Below are 6,823 nucleotides of genomic sequence, written 5' to 3'. Positions count from 1 at the left end.
CCTTCTGCGCCGCGGGCATTCCTAGCCTGGCCTCGCCTCATTTGGTGCTTTTGGTTAACTCAGAGCAAAACAGCACGTGAAAGGAAATGGTTTGGATTTGGAGGTCACAGTGCTCAGAGTCATTCAGAAGAGGGGTTTGTGGGGGTGGGTGGCAAGAGGGGCCATGCACACGTTTTCTGGAAATCTTTTATCAACCAGAGAGGAAGCAACTTATTTATTGGGGAGAAGTCATGAATTCTCTAGATCTTCTCAGAGCACCTGATGTGGGGCAGGGCCCTGGTCGCGGGCGTCTGCACTCAGCCGTGGTCCTGACTCGGAGAGGTGACAGTAAGAGGTGTGATGCGTGTGGGGTGTTTGGAGGCGAGCTGCTCAGGTGTGGGGCAGAGGGCGTCCGGAGAGGGGGCCGCACTGCTGCTCTGGGGCGGGAGGGGTATCTCTCTTTTTTTTTATAGTTTTGTTTTTTAAATTTTATTTATTTTTGGCTGCGTTGGTCTTTGTTGCTGCATGCAGGCTTTCTCCAGTTGTGGTGAGCGGGGCTTACTCTTCGTTTTGGTGCACAGGCTTTAGTAGTTGTGGCACATGGGCTCAGTAGTTGTGGCTCACAGGCTCTAGAGCGCAGGCTCAGTAGTTGTGGCGCACGGGCTTAGTTGCTCCGCGGCATGTGGGATCTTCCCGGACCAGGGCTTGAACCTGTGTCCCCTGCATTGGCAGGCGGATTCTCAACCGCTGCGCCACCAGGGAAGCCCGGGAGGGGTATCTCTCTCAGAGGTGAGGTTGGAGGACCACCAAAGCGGGTGGTGCTGGAGCTGTTTTTAATAACGGGGTGAGTCATTAGCTATTAAAGAAGAAAAGAATATTCTAGAAAGAAGGAACAACATGAAGGTGTTGGTGGTCACGGCACTACCAGGGCACAATGTCAGCACTAGTATTTTGGTACTTATTTTAAAAATAATAGGATCTAGGAATTGATGCTGGTACTTTATTTTTTAAGTGTTAAGAATTTCTAAAAAATCAGTAAAATCAAATGGTTGGTGTGTTTCAAATAGAAAAACAATTTTTAAATACACAGTAAAAATAGAAATCTTATTTATTTTAGTTTCTTATCAGTAATCAGTTTAAGATAGAAATTCCTATATAAAACTTACGATTTTGTTAAATATACTTATAAAGTTAATTATATTCTATTTTTATTAAAAATTTTTTATTGAAGTGTAGTTGATTTACAATATTAGTTTCAGGTGTACAAAATAGTGATTTAATATTTTTATAGATATACTCCATTTAAAGTTTTTAAAAATGGTTATATTTCCCTGTGCTGTACAATATATCTTTGTTGCTTATCTATTTTATACATAGTAGTTTGCATCTCTTAATCCCATACCCTTATCTATAAGTGTTAAATATCCATTATCACTTTAATAAAAGTGATTAGATGGAAAGAGTAAAAGCATTATTCAAAAATGTAAACTAAATAGTACATGAAAAGGAAAATCTTTTAGATCTTTTATAAGGTATAGTCTTTAAAATATGGGGCTTCCATGATTTCATTTAGTTGTTAATGTACTTTTGTGCACAATTTTCTGTAGAAGTTTGTTTTGTTTTTATACCACGTAAATTGGGAGAAAAAATAATTATAAGCTAGTTCCAAATATTTTTCTTTGGTTCATTAATTTTTAAATAATCCCTCTTATTTGATAACTTAGAGGAGTTCTTTTTTCAGTTGTTTAAGAATGTGCAGTCTACTGATAGCAAATTCTAGTTTTTTTGTTTCAAAGTTAGGATTTCTGATTTGTCTCTGTCTTTGACTTTATCATGTATATAGAGGTTCTGATGCAGAGTTACTCATATAAAAACAAATTCTGTTATGTCATAATCCATTTGTTTAGAAGGTATTTGAAATAAAATAAAAATTATTCTTGGAATAGAAGTGTTAAAATATCATAGTGCATTGTAGACTATGCATTAGTTTTTCCTTTCACATAATTATTCTCAAAACATATTTCAGATTTTAGATTTTTTAAAAATTAGGTGATAGTAGTTGACCAACCTGAAATATTGGCATAGAGAAATTTGAAAATGTCACAGAACATCAGCACCTGAAATTGCATTCACTAAAGGTATGCCACTGTAGGAAAGGTTTGGGGAAGTGAGATGTGTGTGGCTGGAGAATGTATATAGTAGGAGCCGGCTAGCGAGGGCCAGGTAACAAAGGGCCCTGGACACGAAGGAGTTTGAGTGGTAAGCCTCAAAGATTATGAGTCAATGAGAGATTTTAAGACATTAGATTTTGTTTTCAGGAAGAACATTCCAGTTGTAGATTGGAGGATGTTTTAAGAAGGTCAGATCAATTAAGAGGCTCAGCGTTGTGATCTCTGCAAGAAATGACAACTGCTGGGCTGGCCCAAGACAGGCAAAATGGGTCTGGTGAGGAAGGGATGGACCTAGGTGAGTGGTCCTCAGAGTGTGGCCCTAGGTGAGCAGCGTCAGCATCCCTTGGGAACTTGATAGAAATGCACATTCTGTTCTTCACCCACATCTACTGGATCAGAACCCATGAGACAGCCCAGCAGCTGGCATTTAACCAGCCCTACAGTGATTCTGATACACACTGCATTCTGAGAACTTCTGCTCTCAGGATTAAAAGGTAGGATCAGTAGGACTTAGTGCTTCAGTGGGAGTGGCTAGTCGGTGATAGGAATCCCGATGGGACCCCCAGTCTTCTGGCTTGTTTTCAGGATGGGTGAGGGTACCCATCATTGGGACAGAAAACATGGGATGTGGTAGGTTTGTATAAAAACAGTGATGGGTTTGGTTTTGACATGTTGAGTTTGGGTGCTTATGAGAAACCCAGGTAGATTTGTCCTGGAGGCTATTGGGGAAACAGGTGTGTACATCAGCAGACCGGTTTGGGCTGGGAGCAGAGGGTTTAGAGCTGTCATGTGTAAGTGGTGGGTGAGGTAGGTCAGTGTAGGGGTCTCTGAGCTCACCCCAGCATAGGGTCCAGAGAGAAAAGAGCAGAGGACGACGAGGCTTGGGAGGAAAAATGAAGAGGATTCTGTGAAGGAAGTGACAGCTGGTTCCAAAAGATAGAGCTGCCGCTGAATTCAGGAGAGGAAGGGGTTTAAGCAAGAGTGAGCTTCAGCATCCAGCACTGTCCAGACCGAGGGGAATGAAGGTACAGAGCCAGAGGTGATGGTGTTAGTGCAAAGCCTGTTATCTGCTCTGCCTTCACCCAAGGTCATCCTTTAAAGAACCTACCCAGGGCTTCAAGAAGTAGCCGACAGGACTCAACATCCTGGATTGTTTTTTTCCTTTTTTAAATGTCCAATTCAATGGTCCTGGATTTTTTTTATGTAATCATTTTCCTAGTATTACATTTTCTTGATCTGGAGCCCGTGGCAGAAAAGGTAACATTCTAATGAGTGGTTTGGAGCTGCATGAGGAAGGGCCACTGGCTTCCTGGCCTGACGTGGAGGGACCTCACTGTCCTGTCCTCCCCCTCTGCTCAGCCCGTTTCACATCTCAGGGTAACTTACACCATCCCCACTTTGTGTTACCAAATTCTGTATCAGGACACTTGGGGCCATGAGTCCCCCAGACAGAAGCTCTAAAGGGCGTTGAACAGGAAATGTGACGGTTTCGCAGAGGAGGGCGGGCTGTTTCTGGCCTCTCTGCCATCTCTAGTGTCAGCTTTGCCACCAGGCTGGCTTCCCTGTGGCAGGCTGCCTGTATCTTGTTGGGCAGTGTGTCCAGATGCAGCAGTGAAAAGAAAGCCTGTCCTTTGTGTCTCTTGGGAGCAAGGAACCCTTCCCCAGGAGCTTCCCCTCACGTCTCAGTGGTCAGAACAGGGTCACTTGCCCATTCCTAACCCAGCCACTAGCAGGAGGGTAGCTTAAAATAATCAGGATTTGCTTTCCTGGAGTCTGGAATGAGGTCTGCTTCCTTTGATATACATGATGGTGTGGAAGAGAATTAATACCCCAAAAGTGGGAACTCGTTTGAAAAGGAAGGAGAGGGGCAGGCAACTGCCAGGGCCTGATTGTCCAGTGTACACATCGATCTCGTCCAGGAAACGACTGCAGCATTTATTAGCATGGTCGACATAATCGGGACTGCACATTATTTTATTTAGTTCTCCCAACAAACCTGGAGGAGCGGATGATGAAGCAGCCTTTAGAGTGATTGATCAGTAGCACATAGAATAGTGCTCGGGTTAAAACAAGTGTGATCTCCAAACCCGTGGTATTTCTAGCACCACCATGTCAACGGAACTAGAACTCTTCAGAAAGCCCACATTTGTCAAAAAGCATCAAAGGCTTTCCGATGTTCTCAGCCATGGCATTCTTCAAACCAAATTTTACTGCCAGTTAAAGTGTAGCTGCTGTAATTAGGACTTGGGGTGGCAACTAGAATTCTTTCTTAAGCTCTCCCCCTGGGAAGCCCCCAGGCTAAGGCTCTAAGGCTTCTGGGAACAGACCAGAGACACCGCAGCCACATGCAGCCCAGGCGGCCCTGGACAACTTGGAATTAGAGAAGCTCAGGCGCCCTCTGGATCACATTCATCTCAAAGGGGGTTCTGAAGATTACACGCTTGTTTTGTAATTAGTGCTTTTGGTTCTCTGCCCAGAGAAATGAGGAAACATCCCTGGACAGATAACCATCCAAGTTCATGGTGATAGCATCCATCAGAAGGGGGCCCGGCCTTGGGTAGCACCTGGGGCGTGCAAGACCCTAAGATTCTGCTGATTGCACTCAATCCCTGCAAGACCATCGCTCCTTAAGGCTGCTTTCGTTTCTGTTTGTTTATAATAGTTATCAAGCAGTCCCCCCAGAACGAGCTCGTGTCACAGGCCACCCCAGGGGTTGTAAGAGAAGCACGGAGCTCCACAGTCTGCCTTCCACCTCGTCTGTCATGTGAGCCCCACAAGTGGTCTGTCATTCCAACTGCCTCCTCCTCTTCTGAACTTGTCACTTGCTTCCCTCTGTCTTTGTCTGTATCATTCCCCCTATTTAGAACCCTCCCTGCCTATTTCTATTAAATCACAACCATACTTCAACTCAAGTCCCATTACATCTAAAATACTCCTCAAGCGTCCAGGCCTTTTAGTGATTTCTTCCCCTCCTGAGCTTAACGTGATAATATTACTGTGTTCACGCCCCATGTGGCGTTTATATCTGCTAATGTGTGATATGAAGTTTTTGCTTCGCTTTGTTTTGCTCTGTCTCCCCTTTTTTTGATCAGGCTGTAAGCACCTACAGGGTAAGAACCAGGTCTTCACTTAGCATCTCTAGTGGAGAGAGAGAGAGAGAGAGAGAGAGAGAGAGAGAGAGAAGCAGTTTAGAAAGCACTTTCAAACACCACATTGATCCTCACCTTTGTGAAAAGGACAATGCGGGTGTTATCCCCACTTTAAAGATGGAATGTCGGTCCTTATAGCTTAAGTGACTCTCCCAAGGTGACAGGGCCAGCGAAGGGTAGAGTGCGAGCTTGGCACCCAGGTGGTCCGAGTCCTGTGCTCCTGCCACTGTTTGAGGTACTATTCAGCAAACTCCGCATTTATAGGACACGTAATGAAGGTTACAGGGGCTCAGAGGCGGACGATTTCACACATTTGAGTAGCTAATGAAGGCTCCCTGGAGCAGGTAGATATCGAGCTGGCTCTTGAAAGGTAGATTGGTTGTAGAGAGGATGGCCAAGGACTGGCAGATGGGTTGACCGTGGACGTCGTGCTTGGCCTGTGGGGACACACGGAAGCGATGGGGGGAAAGGTGGAGGAGGCAGCCTGGAGCAAGGCCCTGGATGGCCCTTGTGAGGGCTGTGATTTAGTCAGACAGTCTGCTATGTGATCCTGAGGGTCTGGCTGGCATAATCAGTGAAGCTGTCTTCCTGTGCCCACCGGGGGTAGAACAGGGCCACAGGCTTCCTCTTGCAAGGTGACTTCTCAACCAAGGAAGTAGCGATGCTGCCTTGAAGCAAGCGAGGAGCAGCGTTACCAGGTAAAACGGGCTGCTGCTGAGGATGAGGGAGGGTCCCTCGGGGTAGAGCTGGGAGGCTTGTGAGCCTCCAGATTTCCCCTATATCTTTTTTTTTTAATTGGGGTATAGTTGATCTACAATGTTGTGTTAGTTTCAGGTGTACAGCATAGTAAATCTTTATACATATACATATATCCACCCATTTTTAGGTTCTTTTCCCATATAGGTCATTATAGAGTATTGAGTAGAGTTCCCTGTGCTATACAGTAGGTCCTTATTAGTTATCTATTTTATATATAGTATTGTGTATATGTCAATCTCCATCTCCCAATTTATCTCCCCTCCACCCCCCACCCCATTTCTTAATTCCAATCCTGGGGCCTCGTCCTCATCCAATCAGTGCTCTGTCTTCCAGCCCTCAGGTCTCTTAAACCTGCCGTGGCTGTGAAGACTTGAGCTCTTAAGTTGGGTTTCCTCTTGGCCTTGCATCTCGAAGGCATGCGATTCAGTGGTTACAGAATCTCTAGGTTTTAGACTGTGGCTTGAAACTTGAATAGAGATTTTAGGGATTTGAACTCGTGTTCTCTTATCTAAATTATTCAGTGCCATGAATAGTAGCCACCCGGCTGTGGCCTTGGATTTTTCCACTCACAATATTTTAGGCCAGCTGTGGTGCAGCCTCCCGGAGCTGGGCCTTCAGTGGGCGTGCCATTCCAGGCCACTCCTGGGGAACTAGTTCACTGCCTGCCCTGGGCTGCTGGAGTCCCATCTCAGGCTGCTAGCCGAGCTTACGCTGTTTTCTGCCCTCTCTAAGGCAGATAACCGTTCAAAACGATTCCTTCTTTCC

This window comes from Lipotes vexillifer, unplaced genomic scaffold (assembly GCF_000442215.2).
Source record: "Lipotes vexillifer unplaced genomic scaffold, Lipotes_vexillifer_v1.1 scaffold7, whole genome shotgun sequence".
NCBI lineage: Eukaryota > Metazoa > Chordata > Mammalia > Artiodactyla > Lipotidae > Lipotes > Lipotes vexillifer.
Note: the sequence above shows the minus strand (reverse complement) of the source record.